Source organism: Gobio gobio (genome assembly GCF_949357685.1).
Source record: "Gobio gobio genome assembly, chromosome: 13".
Classification (NCBI taxonomy): Eukaryota; Metazoa; Chordata; class Actinopteri; order Cypriniformes; family Gobionidae; genus Gobio; species Gobio gobio.
This window is the reverse complement of record NC_137106.1, coordinates 48453067-48471144: the sequence shown is the minus strand read 5'-3', so window position 1 is coordinate 48471144 and position 18078 is coordinate 48453067.

The window sequence follows — 18078 nt, the reverse complement described above, 5'->3', positions numbered from 1 at the left end:
ACAAACTATATATCATTCTAAAGGTCTAAACCTCAAGCATCGAGGACAGACCACTGTTTTTCATTGAAAAGCTTATAACGGCTGTATTTTTGCATCAATGTAAGCAATACACATCAACGATTTTATAAATAAAAACAGAGTACATACCTTTAGTGTCCTAATTACGAGCCACACACGCATCCATTGCAAACAATTCCAGAACGAATGGAAAGGTGAGGGTCCACTGAATAACATCCCATAGAGCATTTTAATCCAACGAAACAATAACGGTGTAATATTGATGGTTAATCCTTTGTTTACATTGCATTTCTGCGGAGCGAAGTATCATACTAGACTGTTATGCAATAAAATAATGCACCAAAAACAGTCTCCCGGTAGAATAAAGTGGCATGGGTTTAAAGCTTAGAATGTTACGAACAAAATCCAACTAACCCCACTCAAAAACATGCAAAGATAGCCGCGATATAGTCAAAAATATCCAACCATAGCGATCGTTTTATCTGATGTCATGACGTGCTCATCCAATGATAATGTCTGTTTATCTGGAGCCAATAAAAGCATTGAATCGTCATGACTGACAGAAAATGTAGCCAATGAGCACACGATTCCAACGAGACCTTGCATGTGTATGTTTGTCACATGGGCGTGAATATTTATTCATCTGAATGTGCCAATGTGGCGCTATCTCCGACGAGATGCTGCGAGCCTGACACCCCCCATCTGACAGCTAAAAGCTAACGCGCTAGTAAACAAACAGAGGTCTCTTTGTAGTAACTGTTTGCTAATCTTACTAACTGGACGGAATGTATTATCCAATGGATCGTCAAAAGAAGTTTTTATTGTGCTGAAGATGCTTTATTTGAGCTCACTCGAAGCAGCGATGTGAAAAAGGAGAGTGAACACAGCGGTGACGGTGCTTGTTGACAGAGAAGTTGATCCAATAACACACCGGTGAGTTGCTATGTGTAGTTGTTTATGTATATTGAGAATGTGTGTGAGAATGTATGTATTTTATTGTTTCTGTGTGCTAGAAAAAATGCAATATACCAGTATGCATTATACATATGCTGATATTTTGCATTTTTCCTAGCACACATGGGGAAAAAGTATATAATTTTTCCCCATGTGTGTGTAAATAAAACATATATATATATATATAACACATGTAATTGTTTATATATATATATATATATATATATATATATATATATATATATATATATATTGAGACTGTATTTATTTTATGTTTTTCCTGTGTGCTAGAAAAATTACAATATACCAGTATGCATTATACATATGCTGATATTTTGCATTTTTCCTAGCACACATGGGGAAAAAGTATATATAATTTTTCCCCATGTGTGTGTAAATAAAACATATATATATATATAACACATGTAATTGTTTATATATATATATATATATATATATATATATATATATATATATATATATATATATATATATATATATATATATATATATATATATATATATATATATATATTGAGACTGTATTTATTTTATGTTTTTCCTGTGTGCTAGAAAAATTACAATATACCAGTATAGATTATACATATACTGATATTTAGCATTTTTTCTAGCACACACAGAAAAAAAAAAAAATATATATATATAATATATAAAATGCATTTTTTTCCCCTGTGCTACAAAAACAAATTGACGAAAAAAGAAAAGTTCTGGACGGCCGACCATCTGTGTGATTGTTGAATGCTCACTGTATCACCGGCCATTATATTGATTGTAGGACTGTGTGCGAATGTATGGGCCGCCGTCAATATGAATGCTCACTGTATAGCCGGCCGTTAGATTGATGCTTGGGCTGTGAGAGAATGTATGGGCCGCCGTCAATATGAATGCTGTCTAACCGACTGCCCATCAGTTTCATTGTTCATGGGATGGCCTGTAATTAGAGTGAATGATGACAGTGTGATTGTTGATTGAATGGGCAAACTATACAGAAATAGGACATGCAGTGCTAATTCTCATTCCTTTCCTTGCCATTCTACAGGCATCAGGTTGAGTCTTCAGATGAGCTATGGCATCCAAGCACCAGCCAACCAGCAGAAAAGAGAAGAACGCTTTCAGATTCTTCAAGATCTGCACTTGCTGCTGTAGACCTGAATCCGCCAGTAAAAGGCCAGTAAATGTTTTTTTTTTTTACATTTGCAAATTGTGTGTGTTTTTATAGCTATATATTTATATTATATTGTTATTTATATTACTAGTTATATTTATAGTTATTATACTTATATTACTTGTTGTATTTTCAGTTGCAAAGAAGTTTAGCTCTTTTTTATTAATATTTCATTTTTATTATATTTTTATAAGTTCTGTTGTACAAATAAATCACTAATACAAAGTCTTATGGTTCTGCCTATTATTTTATAGTTGAAAAAGCATTCAAGCATCATATATGATGGCTAAAACAGCTTGCAGTACACTTCATAACATTAGGTTATCAAGTCTCCTGTAGGTTTCTTGGCACCTGGACATATTCTTAGAAAAAAGCATGCAGGAACCCCATTTTTCATGATATCTTCGTCAAATTTTAAATATAAACTGATGAGACTTTTGCCTTTCAATTCATTAACTAACTGGATTCCTCCAGGCTTATTTTCATATATTTTTACATCAAATAATAAAGTGTTCATTGTAGCACAAATCATCTTCAAGACACTTCAACTTCTATAACTGTTTGTCTTTCTAAGTTTTTTTCTACTTTAATGTTTGGGTAATAAACTGTAAAGTGTCTTCTTTTTAAAGATGTCTAAATTGTGCATGTAGTGCAAATTGTTTAGCAACTGCAATTGTTTTAGTTGGGAGATGTCATTTCTGGGGATGTGCCTCAAGCAGGCGGAGGGAGAAATGGAACAGACATAGTCTTGGAAAAAAGCTTGCAGGAACCACATTTTTCATTATATCTTCCTCAAACTTGAAATATAAACTGATAAGTCGTGTGGCTTTCAATCCATAACTGAACTGGATTCCTCCAGGTCTATTTTCATATATTTTTACATGAAATAATACAACATTCTGTGTAGTGCAAATAATGTTTGAGGCATTTCAACTATTATAATTTTTTATCTGTTTGAGAATTATCAACTCTGATTGCTTTTTAGTAGAGTCCCAAGTGTCTTCTTTCCAAAGATACCTTAATTGTGCCTGTAGCACACTGTTCTCAGGAGCTATAATTGTTTTAATTCAGGTAGGTCGTTTTCAGCTGTGAGCCCCAAAGTGGGGTTGCAGTTTAACAGGTTAAACTGATAATGTACTCACTTTTTTGCAGTTTCCCCTATTAACTCAAGTCATGCAGCAGCTCTTCTGCCACTCAGTTCGGCTGAGGGGGCGTGTTCCAACGGGAAAGTGGCATCAATACATACCCTCTATAGCAGGGGTGTCCAAAGTCGGTCCTGGAGGGCCACTGTCCTGCAGAGTTTAGCTCCAACTTGCTTCAACACACCTGTCTGGAAGCTTCTAGTATGCCTAATAAGACCTTGATTAGCTGGTACAGGTGTGTTTATTTGGGGTTGGAGCTGAACTCTGCAGGACAGTATCTGTGTCCCAATTCAGGGGCTGCATCCTTCAAAGGCCACATTTGAAGGCCGATTGCGTCACCGCGGAGCGACAAAGGCTGTCCCAATTGAAACGTTGCAGCCTTCAAAGGACGCATTTGAAGGCCGATTGCATCACAACAGTGCTGCGAAGGCTGTCCCAATTCAAACGCTGCACCCTTTGAAGGCCAATTGCGTCATCCTGGCACGACGAAGGCTGCCCAAATTTGGAATGTCATTAAAATGCGACTCCAAATGCGCCCTTCGTTTCTCAGGCAAACGAAGGATACAACAGTGGACACTTCGCTGCCTACGCTACCCCACAATTCATAGCGCGCTGGTGATGACATGATTTTTATTAATTGGATGCAAGCTGCCATAAATTCCCAATGAAGAAGAAGGAATTTTATTAAAAGAAAATGGCGTGTCCTAGTTCTGTGGCTGAGGAATTCACATATAAATGTAAGTAGTATTGTGTTTTAATTCATTCAAATTGCTATCAAAAATAAGTGTTGATAAAAGCATAAATATGGACCAAGCACTGAATCCCCATTGAAAACCAATCAACTGACTGAGATAAATTAATAAAATCCTAAATGTAATAGCAGCAAAATGCATTTCTTAATATTTTCTAGTCCAAATATCAAACAATAATTTCATTAGGGAGCATTTTCGTAGGCTAGTAGCCTACTTTTTTACGTCATATTTATCCTACATTCGAAGCTTCTATTGATTTTATAATTAAGCTTTCATGTTTTATGAGTGCATAACCGTGAAAAATGTAAAAATCCTCCAACGAAATGCTCAATTTGAATAAAATCGAACAACATGGATTATATATATATATATATAATGGCACGTGCCCAAAATTGCGTGCCTCGCTTTGTGTGTGGCAAACGGGAGAGTAAAGTTGTTGTTTTTCCCACCGCATTGAAAACGTTGTTTTTTAGTGTAAATGCCAAGTAATATCGATTGAAGAAGAATATTTCGTTACATAAAAACATGTTGTGAATTATGGAAATTATTAGATCCAACTTTTTCAATGCATTTTGACTTTTGGACTTTACAATGCTCTGGAGTTATTGGAAATGTTTAGATCCGTCGAATCGTATATGCAGACACAAACATCTTCAAGGCTCTCAAGCAAGGCTAAAACCTCTGCGCCTTACAATGTCTTTCTTGCTGACATTTCAATGGTCAATAGCATAGGCCTATTTAAACAACTAAGAAGTTGCTATATGCGTCAGTGACGCGCATCTTCACTGGCGGGGGAAAATAGCAAACTTAAATACGCGACATTCCGTCTGTAATGTGTGGTAATTTCACCGTTATGGCCATTCTACAAATACTCAGAACTCTTTTGTAATTTTAATAAAAACAAGAATATTACAACAGTTTAGGTCAAAAGTCAGGGTACTGTAGCTGTAGGCTATGGGTTTAATTTCAACAAAGTTATTACATTGCAAAATATAAAAACGGTCAAAATGACTGCCTTGGTAGTTACTTCCATTTAGATGATTTTTTTCCCAAACCAAGACTTGTAAATGCTTCTTGTAAAATGTCCTAATTTTCAGATGTTTGAACTAGGCCTACAAACAAGAGAAAATTGTATTTATTTTTTCAAGCCTTGAATTTCAATAATGCATTCAAGTAGATAAAACCGCAGCACTAAAACTGTTAATAAAAATGTTACAAGTGCAGTTTCTTTTGTCAGGTGCTCTGAGGCTAAACTTGTTGTAATACTTTTTGTTTCAGGGACAAAGGAGCAGACTGCTCAATTCATAACACTGAGGGCGGAAAATTATAATTTTTTTACTGGGGCCAAAAACTCTGCCCTTGTGGCCTGGCGGTAAGACATTAACCTTTTGTAATATTTCCATTAGCTGCCTCTTGTGTATACAAAATAAAATAGGCCTCACTCTATAAAGGTAACGGCAATGAGACAACAACTACATAAAGCAATAGTCTTTCACTTTGCTGTTTTTTTTTTAGTGCTGTCATGCAAGATATGTCTACAAATGTTTTTTTTTTTTTTATCAAACTTGACGATCCAGGCATATCATTTCTGGAGCTTTTCTATAGAAACAACTGTAATTTTCTAATGTTCAGATTGCACCCCTGTGTTAATATTTTTTTCATAAGTCTTTCCTTTTTCTCTTGTTTTAGGAAAATTCTGGAGAAAATGGACCTGTTGGGGAAGGTCACTCCCTTGCAGGCCAAAAAGAAATGGGACAACTTAAAAAAAAAAAAAAAAAAAAGTAAGCAAGTCAATTGAGACATTTGCTGAAATGTGTTGTTGTAGTTGTTAACAACAGACATGGTCTATTTGCTCTGCCTTAGGATTGCAAGTGGCCTGGGACAGGTCAGGGGGTGAGCGGGAAATCCACTGCTGCAACTTGGCCGTGGTTTGTCCAAATGGATGAGGTCTTGGGACAGAGGCCTTCCAACAACCCCCCTGTCCTAATTGCCTCCATCCCTGATGACCAACCAGGGCCAAGTTCAGCAGTGGCTGAGGAGGAGGAGAGCCCAGTTTCAGTGCATATTTCCACTGTCCACTGCATTGTCTACCAGCAGGTTTGCAGGACTGACTCTATCGACAGGTGCCATGTCACTATTTTCAGAAAGAGGGAAGAATAAAAGAACTCGCATCAAACCATAAAATATTATAAACATGCAACACCATTTTTTTTTTTTTCTTAGGTATTGTAGCTTCATAACTGTCTTACTTGCCTGTTACAAATAGTCATGGTCAGCGGGTACCTCCTCCAGGGCAGACACCGCTGCAGACAGCTGGTCACGCCATGGAGCACCACTGACTGTCTCTAAACCCTGCTCCCCCTCATCCTCTGCCACATCCTCCTCGTGCTCATCCTCCGGGCCCATGATGTCACCAACCTCAAGGCAGATGTTATGGAGGATGGCACAGGCTGTTATGACCTGAAATGGAAAAATGTATAAATATATATATCTTTTTTTTAACAGATTGAAGCGTATTAAAATGTATTTTCAATTTACTTACGTGAGGTACAAAGGTGTGGTGCACCTCCAGCGCTCGCAGGAAGATAGCCCTAAACCTGGTCTTCATCATCCCGAAAGCACGCTCTATAATGGAGCGTGCCCTGGAATGATGAACGTTAAAGCGCTGGGCTCCCACACCTTGTACTGGCCTCTTGTAGGGAGTGATGAGGGGGAGTGGGTGTTGGAGGCATGGGTACCCTCCGTCTGCCAGGATGAAGTGCCCTGGAGGAGGGTACACTGACCCCCTGGAAAGTGGGCTGTGGCGGAGCACTCGTGCGTCATGCACTGACCCGGGCCAGCCCACGTAGGTGTCAATGAAGCGGCCCTGATGGTCACAAACTGCCTGCAGGATGATCGACGGGAACAGTTTCCTGTTCCTGTAGCACTGAGCATCAGGGCTGCTTGGTGGCTTGATGCGGACATGGCAGCCGTCGATTGCTCCTGCAGCTTTCAGGAAAGCTCTGTGTCTTGCCAGCCCTGCAAACCCACTGCAAACTGCCTCCAGCTTCTCTGGGGTGTTGGGGAGGTGAATTACTTGGTGGCGAATGGCCACCACCTCTTCTGCAACTCGGTGGACAATGCGGTGGACAGTGGAACAAGGCATGTCAAATGCTCTGGAGACCACCCTGTATGATGTACCACACGCCAGCCAGAAAAGAAACACCAGGGTCTCGATTGTGGAACCCCATCCGTGTCGACGTTCATTTAACAGATCCAGCAGCACTGTCAGGGCCTCCCTGCTCAGCTGAAAGTCAGGACGTGTCTCCGAATTACTAAAAAATCTGTCCAGCAGTGGGACATTCAGGTTAATCCTGCAGTACAGGGGTCTGGTCTGATTTAGGGAAAGAAGGAAAAGACGGTTTATAGTCAGATACTCAAAACTGGGTTGAAAACCTGTCTAAATACATTGACCATGGTGAAGAGAAAAAAACTATAGCCTATCAAATAGGATCTTGGCAACATATAAGTCAACATTCAAACCGCTTTATGTGTATTTTGTGTTCCCATTCAGTCGGTCACGTTCGACGTACGTCGGACGTACCGACGAATTGGGATCACTTCTGGGAGCCCCTATCAGCTTCGAGCTATCTAGAACCGGCCAATGAACAATTGGCGTGCGAGATTTGCATCTCGCGCCCCGCCCCGCGCCGCGGGTATAAACAGGAAGCGAGAGCGAATGCACGCTGTCATTCACTTCGGAGCCACACGGCATGAAGACGACTCTCACGCATTTGCTTGAGTTTATCGCTGCTATCAGCAAGAGTAATTCTAAGAAGACCGGAGAATCCAGGAAACGAGTGTTGGAGGAACGGCACATTTCAGCGGGATCCGCGCTGACTCATCGGCTGCCTCTGCAAACAGAGAAAAACTGCTGTTTTCACAGCAACGAGCACTGTTGGTCTGGTTGGGCGTTTTTCCTGTTTTGAGTACAGGCACGGGCTGCACAACAATCCCGTGTGCTGTCGCGTTTCCCCCTGAGTGCTTCAGCACAGAGCGTTTCCTCACAAAAGAGTTCACGGGTGACGTGCCGTCCTTTTCAGGATGTCTTACCACCCGTGCGTTTCTGGATGCGGTCGTTCCCTGTCCCCTGCTGACGGTCACAATCGCTGTCTCACGTGTTTGGGCACACAGCACGCTGAGGCGGCGTTTGTGGATAGTTCATGTTCCCACTGCGGGAACATGACTATCTCGGAGCTAAGATCGAGACTCTCCTACCTCCGGGCTGGGGGAGTCCCCTTACCCATCCCACGAACCAGGGCTGCCCCTAACCCGGGCGGACCTGCTTCTTTGGATGGCCAGGGTGATCTGAGGATTACGTTTAGGGCAAACCCGCCGAGTGACCCTCCGCAGGCCCCTAATCCCTCAGCTCCGCAGCCGGTAGAGCCTCCGAGAGAACCCGCTGGACCCTCCCACGGGAGACCAGTGGTGACTTTTGGAGCTCCAGCAGACGAGCAGATGTCGATCGCTGCATCGGAGGGGGAGTTTCAGTCCTCGGAGGATGAAGGGTCAGCTGTACTGCCTCCCTCTGGGAGAGTGGCAACGGCTGCCCCGGACACTGAGATGGCTGCTATGCTTGCCCGGGCCGCCGAAAGGGTTGGGCTCGAGTGGAACCCTCCACCGTGTCCCGAACCCTCTAGGTTGGACGATTGGTTCCTCGGGGTGGGTCGCGCTGGTTCTCAGCATCCCGCCCCGACACCTTTCTTCCCGGAGGTGCATGAGGAGCTCACGAGGTCGTGGACGGCACCTTTTTCTGCCAGAAACCGGCCGAGTGACTCCTCCCCCCTCACTACTCTCGACGGCGGGCCAGCCAAGGGTTACGTGGGGATCCCGCCAGTGGAGCGCGCCGTCGCGATGCAACTGTGTCCGGCGACCGCCTCTAACTGGCGCGGTGACCCGCGTCTCCCGTCCCGGGCCTGTAAGTTCTCTTCCAGTCTGACTGGGAAGGCTTACAAGGCCTGCGGGCAGGCTGCGTCCGCCTTGCATGGCATGGCGCTGCTTCAGGTCCACCAGGCCCAAGCGCTCCTTGACATGCACGAGGGTAGGCCTGACCCAGAGCTCCTCCGGGAGCTCCGGACGGCGACGGACCTCGCCCTCCGGGCGACGAAAGTCACCGCCCGTTCCATCGGTCAGGCGATGTCCACGCTTGTGGTCCAGGAGCGTCATCTCTGGCTTAACCTGGCTGACATGAGGGAGACCGATAAATATCGGTTCCTGGACTCCCCCATCTCGTCAGCTGGGTTATTCGGCGACGCGGTCGAGAGCTTCGGCCAACAGTTCTCGGCCGCCCAGAAGCAGACGGAGGCGATCAAGCACATCCTGCCCCGGCGGCCCGCTGCTGCCTCCACCCCGCCGCCGGCGGCAGCGCCTCCGACTACTCGTCGCCGAGGACGTCCACCCGCCGCCGCCTCCGCCCCCGCCAAGGCACCGCAGCAGCCTTCCACCAGCCGACGGCGTGGGGCCGGCCGTGGGAAGGATGTCCAGCCCGCTCAGGCCGCTGCCAAGCCAGGTGGCAAGCGTCGTCGCAAGCGACCCTGAGACGGGCCGCCCATAGATGGAGGAAACTGCTCTGAGGGAGATGGCTGCAGCACCACTCCTTCCCCCGGAGGAGGGCCGGGGGAAAATCTTTTGTTTTTCTGTTCCGCCGCTGGCCCCAGTGTCAGCGGCACCCAAAACATCAATAAAAGAGCAGTTTCCAATATCTCTGGGTGCCAAGAGAGCGCGCTTGGCGGTGGTCGACGCTCCCATGCCTCGCCACCCTCAGGTACCTCTCCCTTCGCCAGCAGGGGACGCCGGCTGTCGGGACGCACACAAGCGGCCTCCCCACACTCGCACGTCCCCTCTGCGGATGCAGGTAAGTGTTGCACAGCACACTCAGATCCCGCTGCGGGCCGCTCCCATGCCGTCCGAGCCGGATCCCTGCGTTCCGCCTCGCTGCCCCGCTGCGGGTACGTCTGTGGTGCCGATGGTCCCCCTTGCTCGGAGTCTGGGAGCCTGGCTAGCGCTTCCCAGCCCGTCTCGGTGGCTCATCCGTACCATCAGACTCGGCTATGCGATTCAGTTCGCCCGGCGTCCCCCCAAGTTCAGGGGCGTTCACTTCACGACTGTAGTGGAGGCGAACGCCCCCGTGCTCAGGGCGGAGATCGCTGTCCTACTGGCGAAGGACGCGATAGAGCCGGTCCCTCAAGCCGATATGAGGTCCGGGTTCTACAGCCCGTACTTCATTGTACCCAAGAAAGGCGGCGGGTTACGACCGATCTTGGACCTGCGATTCCTGAACCGGTCCCTTCACAGGCTGCCGTTCACGATGTTAACGCAGAATGGCATCTTCAGGTGCATCCGTCACCGAGATTGGTTTGCAGCGATCGACCTGAAGGACGCGTACTTTCATGTCTCGATTCTCCCTCGACACCGGCCCTTTCTGCGCTTCGCGTTCGAGGGACGGGCATATCAGTACCGCGTCTTACCCTTCGGCCTGTCCCTGTCGCCCCGCGTCTTTACGAAGGTTGCGGAGGCGGCCATTGCTCCCATGAGAGAGCATGGCGTTCGCATCCTCAACTACCTCGACGACTGGCTGATTCTTGCCCAGTCGCGAGAGCAGTTGTGCGAACACAGGGACAAGGTGCTCAGTCACCTCAGCCAGTTGGGACTTCGGGTCAACTGGGAGAAGAGCAAACTCTGCCCCACGCAGAGGATCTCTTTTCTCGGTATGGAGATAGACTCGGTCGCCATGACTGCGCGCCTCACCGAGGAGCGCGTCCAGTCGGTGTTGAACTGCCTGAATTCGTTCAGAGGCAGGACAGCGGTTCCACTGAAACATTTTCAGAGGCTCCTGGGGCATATGGCATCCGCAGCCGCAGTAACGCCGCTCGGGTTGCTTCATATGAGACCGCTTCAACGCTGGCTACACGATCGAGTCCCGAGATGGGCGTGGCACAGCGGTTCCCTCCGCGTCCAAGTGACTCCGAGGTGCCGCCAAACCTTCGGCCCGTGGTCGGACCCTCTGTTTCTCCGGGCGGGAGTTCCCCTAGAACAAGTGTCCAGGCACTCCGTTGTCTCCACGGATGCCTCATCCACGGGTTGGGGTGCCACGTACAACGGGCTTGCAGTTTCGGGTCTGTGGACGGGGCCTCAACTGCAATGGCATATCAATTGCCTCGAGTTGTTAGCAGTTCGTCTTGCACTCAGCCGCTTCAAAGTGCTGCTCAGAGGCAAGCATGTTCTGGTCCGGACGGACAACACTGCGGCCGTAGCGTACATCAACAAACAGGGTGGTCTACGCTCCCGTCGCATGTCGCAACTCGCCCGCCATCTCCTCTTATGGAGTCAGAAGCATCTGAGGTCGCTTCGTGCCGTTCACATTCCGGGCCTGCTCAATCGTGCGGCCGACGAGCTGTCACGTCAGCAGGTACTTCCGGGAGAATGGCGACTCCATCCCCAGGCGGTCCAGCTAATCTGGAGTCGTTTCGGGGCCGCACAGGTAGACCTGTTTGCCTCCCCAGAGACGACCCACTGTCAGTGGTTTTATTCCTTGACCGAGGGGACCCTCGGGTCGGATGCCCTGGCCCACAGCTGGCCCCGGGAAGAACGCAAGTATGCGTTTCCCCCAGTGAGCCTTCTTGCGCAGACACTGTGCAAAGTCAGGGAGGACGAGGAGCAGGTCCTGTTGGTCGCTCCGTATGGGCCCAACCGGACTTGGTTCCCGGAACTAGTGCTCCTCGCGACAGCACCTCCCTGGCCCATTCCTCTGAGACGGGACCTCCTGACTCAGAGACGGGGCACCCTATGGCACCCGCGTCCGGACCTCTGGAAACTCCATGTTTGGTCCCTGGACGGGACGCGGAGGTTCTAGGTGACCTACCGCAGGCGGTAGTTGACACCATCACTTCCGCTAGAGCCCCCTCTACGAGGCGCCTCTATGCGTTGAAGTGGAACCTGTTCGTCGACTAGTGCTCTTCTCGCCGAGAAGACCCCCGAAGATGTTCGATCGCTTCTGTGCTTACCTTTCTACAGGATGGGTTGGAGCGAAGGCTGTCTCCCTCCACCCTCGAGGTCTATGTCGCCGCTATCGCCGCTAATCATGAACTCGTAGATGGAAAATCTCTAGGTAAGCACGATCTGATCGTCAGGTTCCTTAGGGGAGCGTGGAGATTAAATCCTCCTCGTCCTCCCTCTATACCCTCTTGGGACTTAGCTCTGGTGCTAACTGCACTACAGAGAGAACCCTTTGAGCCTCTGCAGTCAGCTGAGTTGAAAATCCTGTCGTTAAAGACTATACTCCTGATTGCGTTGGCCTCCATCAAGAGGGTAGGGGACCTGCAGGCATTTTCGGTCGACGAATCGTGCCTGGAATTCGGGCCCGGTAACTCTCATGTGATCATGAGACCCCGGCCTGGATACGTGCCCAAGGTTCCCGCTACTCCCTTCCGGGACCAAGTGGTGAGCCTGCAAGCGCTGCCTTCGGGAGGAGGCAGACCCAGCCCTAGCTTTTCTCTGTCCCGTCCGTGCTCTCCGGACTTACGTGGACAGAACGCAAAGCTTCAGGACCTCAGAGCAGCTCTTCGTCTGTTACGGAGGACAGCAGAAGGGAAAGGCTGTCTCCAAGCAGAGGATGGCCCACTGGATAGTGGATGCCATCGTCTTGGCTTATCAGTCCCAAGACGTGCCCTGCCCGCTCGGGTTAAGAGCCCACTCCACTAGGGGTGTTGCCTCTTCCTGGGCGCTGGCTCGTGGCGCCTCGCTGACAGATATTTGTAGAGCTGCGGGCTGGGCGACACCTAACACGTTCGCTAGATTCTATAGCCTCCGTGTAGAGCCGGTTTCTTCCTGTGTGCTCACTTCCCATAGTCAGTAACACCGAAGTGCCCGTTCTAGTGTCGGCTTGCTGCGCCATTCCCTCCCCTATGGTAGACGGATGCGTGCGCTTATTCTGCTCCAGTCGAGTTCCCCGGAACGGCGAACCCTGTTGAGTCCTCCGCAACCCGCGGCAGTCGGACGTGGCGGAGCGTTCGACGCCAGGTCTAACACTCGTATGCATTGGTGGAACTTGTGTTAGGCTGGGTTCCGTATGTAGTGACCCCCACGGCGGTCCCATATGTGTATTCTTCCACGGTACGGCTCCCTACGGCGAGCCCATGTCTTTCCCTCGGCAGGGTTCCTCTGCCGTCCCAGGTACGTGTTGTCTCCCTCCTAATTGGCCGGGGCCACCCCTGGGACTTCCGTATGTTGTGCTGTTATCCAATACAGTCAGCTGAATGGGTCTTGCGGAACAGCAGCTTTGGCTCTCCCTGCGTGAACCTACCCGCCCGCATCAGATCGGGGTCTGTGGGGCTCTCGCTGGGCGCTGGAAGTGGTAGTAACTATGGCGTTTTCCATAGGGGATCCCAATTCGTCGGTACGTCCGACGTACGTCGAACGTGACCGACTGAATGGGAACGTCTCGGTTACGTATGGTAACCCTCGTTCCCTGAAGGAGGGAACGGAGACGTACGTTCCGTCGCCACAGTTGCTGTACCATCACTGCAGGTCGAGCCACTACGTGTGGCTCCTCAGTGAAAAACAGCGTGCATTCGCTCTCGCTTCCTGTTTATACCCGCGGCGCGGGGCGGGGCGCGAGATGCAAATCTCGCACGCCAATTGTTCATTGGCCGGTTCTAGATAGCTCGAAGCTGATAGGGGCTCCCAGAAGTGATCCCAATTCGTCGGTACGTCCGACGTACGTCTCCGTTCCCTCCTTCAGGGAACGAGGGTTACCATACGTAACCGAGACGTTTTCATGAGTCATAAGTTTATTCAAGTTAGTTGAAACCAAATGCTAGCAACAAATAAAATGTATAATCCGTCAATAAGGATGCAGCAAACCAGTTCAACTTACCTGCCTATGGTCTTGGCAAAGTCTGAGATAAATGAACCGGCAGCGCCGGGGTTGAAACTCCACCATCTCCTCCAGTAAATAAAAAGTAGCAATTCTGGATCCATAGTTGTCAGGATGGCAGCTCTCCTCTAACACAGTTTGCTGACAGGAGCGGTAATAGGGAACACCTGGTGGCTAAATTACCAATTACCAATGAAGGCTACATTTGGAGCCTCCTTCGAAGGCCATGTAGGCTTCATACTTCGAAGGATGCATCCTTCAAAGGATGCAGCCCCTGAATTGGGACACAGCTAGTGGCCCTCCAGGAGCAGGATTGTACACCCCTGGGCCCGTATTCATAAAGAATCTTAATGCAAAGAGTAGCTCCTAGTGACAAAATTCTAAGAAAATTCTTAGAAATGTGGGCGTTTACTCTTAAAATTAACTAAAAAATCCTAGTAAAGAAAAAAGTAATTCAGAAAGCATCTTAACCCTTAAAAGAGGTCTTAAGATCAAATTTGTTAGGAGCACGGACGAGGACTTTTAAGAGGCTTAAGAGTTTCTTTAGCAGCGGAGAAAATGGCAGAAAGACGAAGAGGGAGAAGAAATGTGTTGCAGACAATGGGCCCTATCTTGCACCCAGCGCAATTGACTTTGTACACCGACGCACGTGTCATTCCTATTTTGCACCCGCGCAAAGCGCGCTTTTCCCTCCACAGAAGCACGTCGCTAAACTAGTGAATGAACTTGCGCTCCCTGGGCGGTTCAGCGCAAAAAAGGAGGCGTGTTCCGGCGCAAACAATCCCTGGTGCTATTTTGCTGTTCCATTAAACAATTGCGCCACTGACCAGAAAAAACCTAGTCTAAAGTCAGTGGCGCGTTGCACGTTGTTCATTATGCTATTTTAAGGGCGCATGCTTGACCATAATGTATAGCGTGCACAACGCGCATACACTTTGCTCATGTAACCTACACAGATGCAACAGTTATTTTTGCAAATCATAAATTGTTACACTAAAAAAATATTAACACATGAGATGACGGAAATCATTGTGGTGTGCCACGAAGATGTGAAAAAATAGGCATAAATCTAGCTTACAAATGATTCAGGCTAATTGTAATAATTAAGGATAAAACCTGTTTGCCCAATAGTGGCAAGACATATATGTAGGCTATATAAGGACATCTGACAAATTGGTTTGTCCGTCAAGAACCAGGAAAAAAAATCGACTGAAAAACTGAAAAAACTGAAACACTGAAAAAAAAAAAGACTGTGAAATCACCTTTACCATAATGTACAACATTACAACTTCACTTCTCTGTCTTTCACTGCTCTTACAAGAACATCAGTCTCCTCGGCTGTGAACCGCTCCTGGCGTGCGCCTGGTAAATACGCCATAATAATAGCAATCCATAATGGAACTTGCGCACCTGCTTTTAAAGGGAATGTTGGATGACGCTCTGATTGGTTTATTCACGTTACGCCCAAACCACACCTATGAATAATGAAGCTCCTTCAGACCAACCCATTTTAGATTTGCGCCGGGCGCAAGAGCCATTTATCCCGCCGGGAAAATAGCAACAGCGCCGAGACCCGCCCACAAAGTAACTTGCGCTTCGCGCTTTGACACTTGCGTTTCAGATCGTTAAAATAGGGCCCAATGGATGACAGTGACTTAATAAGACGCCATAGATTAGATTGTGCAGGGCTCATGTTTGTTGCATTAAACCCAACTTTCAAACAAACAATTAAATAGACATGCCAGCAATCAGTGTAATTGGAAAGAGTGGAACAATGTTTATAATTCTAAGCCAATCAAATACCTTATAGGAAATTAACAGCATGGTAAATAATAAAAGGATTTATATACACTGAAATTTTTTTTTTTTTTAATTTGCTACATTTTTTTATCGTAAGTGGTCACAATCAAATTATTTGATCTCAATTTAAACAAAAACACATGCAATTCCCATAAAACCAATTCATTTTTTAAAATTAAAATAAAAAAAACTAAATTTAAATGATTTAAACGAGCACAAATTAATTATGCTTAATTTAATCGGGCCATACTAATTTTTTTCAGTGTACATATATATAATGTGTGTGTGTGTGAGTGAGAGAGAACGGTAATATAGGACAATTTGCGATTGTAATTTCAAAGTGAAGGCTTAGAATAGACCCTATACTTAAAAGCGCTCCTTTTTTCCCCTTTTTGGACAACCAACCAATCACAGTCTTCAAAAGACTGTGTCATACGTAGCAACGGGTCAGCCCCGCCTCTTCACTAAGATAAAAGTTTTTGCATTTTCCTTGCTCAGAGTTGCTCTCAGATCGGTCCCGAATAGCTCTTAAGCTAAGACTCCTGCGTAAAAGTTTTTAAGCTAAATTAGGAGTTTTCTGAGAGGACTCTTAGAATCTTTATGAATACGGACCCTGATCTATAGTGTGTGCTGGTAATTGGTGGGGTGATTGGGAACAGGTGTGACTTGTTAAGACTCAGGAGATTGTGAGCTGGGTGATGATGGAGCCTGGCCAAACAGACAAATTTACAACAAGGTTCCCTTTGCTAACATTAGTTAACTACATTAGTTACAGGAACCAGCAGTGAAAATTCTTCTAAAGCATTTGTTAATCTTTATTATACAATATTAAATGTATAAGTAATACATTATTGAAATCAAAGTTTCTGATAATATTATTGAATGTACCTGACATGAACTAACAATGAACAGTTTTTATTAACTAATGTTAACAAAGATTGATACTGTAACATATGTATTGCTCATTGTTTGTTAATGTTATTTAATGCATTAAGTAATGGTAACTAATGGGACCTCTATCCCTTTCTCCCACTACTGTAGTAGGAAGTCAATTTCACAACAATCTATTTTAGGTTAACAAGTCACACCATCTCAATGTGAACATCACTGATGTCATGAAGTTCATCTGCTTGAGGCCTGTTTCACACATCCTGCATCTGAGCATAAATTGCAAGAGCAGGGTCGTGTTGTGCTTTCACGCTGACAGTGTTTCTGTAATTTCTGGGTTACTACTGTGACTGCAATGAGCATTTCACGAGGTGGAGTAACATTTACTTCCAAATGATGAACTTCCCAGAAATCAAATACAAAAGTGGAGCGACAAAATGTTTAAAACATCTGGATTCAGTTTCAGTGGACTGGATTCAGTGGACTCATGTTTACTGGTCTAACAGACATATTTTTTCAAACAATGCTAGTTTGCTACATTTTATGCTGCTTCATATAAGCCTATTGAAAATTATTATGTTGATAAATACAAAAAATTTTGGCTACGTCTGCGGCCCCGTCCACACGAAGCCAGAGCTTTCCCTATCCAATCTTTCCCCCCCCTCGTTTCAAGAAATATCCGCGGACACACGAGAGCACCGAAACCGACTCAAAACGATGTAGTACACATGCCAGGCCTTTATGTGGCGCTGTAATTCTGCCACAGAGATGCACTAACGGAGAAGAAGAGTTGTGGCTAGAAGGGATAGAGCAATGGTAGGAAGTGAGGCAAAATCTCACAATAAAATAACAATAAATAAATTTGATACTTACCAGATGTGTTGTAGTAACTCCTACACCTACCCCAACCTTAAACCTACCCTTACAATAATGCAAATACAGTAATTAAATGACGCAATATTGATGTGCGCATGCCCAGTGCCCGTAGTTGTATTCCTTTCTAGTCTTTCCCATGCGGGACGTGGTGTGATGACATCACCGTTTCACAAAATATACGGATTGGCTCTACACACGAAAATGCAAGGGTGTCATTTTCAGATTTATCCACTCTGGGACCCGGTTTCCAAAAATATCAGATTCATGCTCCCATAACACCGGATCTGTGTGGACAAAATGCTGATACGGTACAAATGTATTATGTAAACAGCTAAACGCATCTCCGTGTGGACGGGGCCGGAATGTCTACACATTGTACTGCATGGGAGATGCTCTCCCAAGTGGATACATTTTATAACACATTTTCGTGTTGTGGCGTGGACTGTGAAAATGGAGGTAGTATTTGAAAACAATGATACACATTTATACCCATGTGTACAAGCGCACAATAAAGAAGATGAGTAACAAGTAAAGTCTTTATTAAATCCA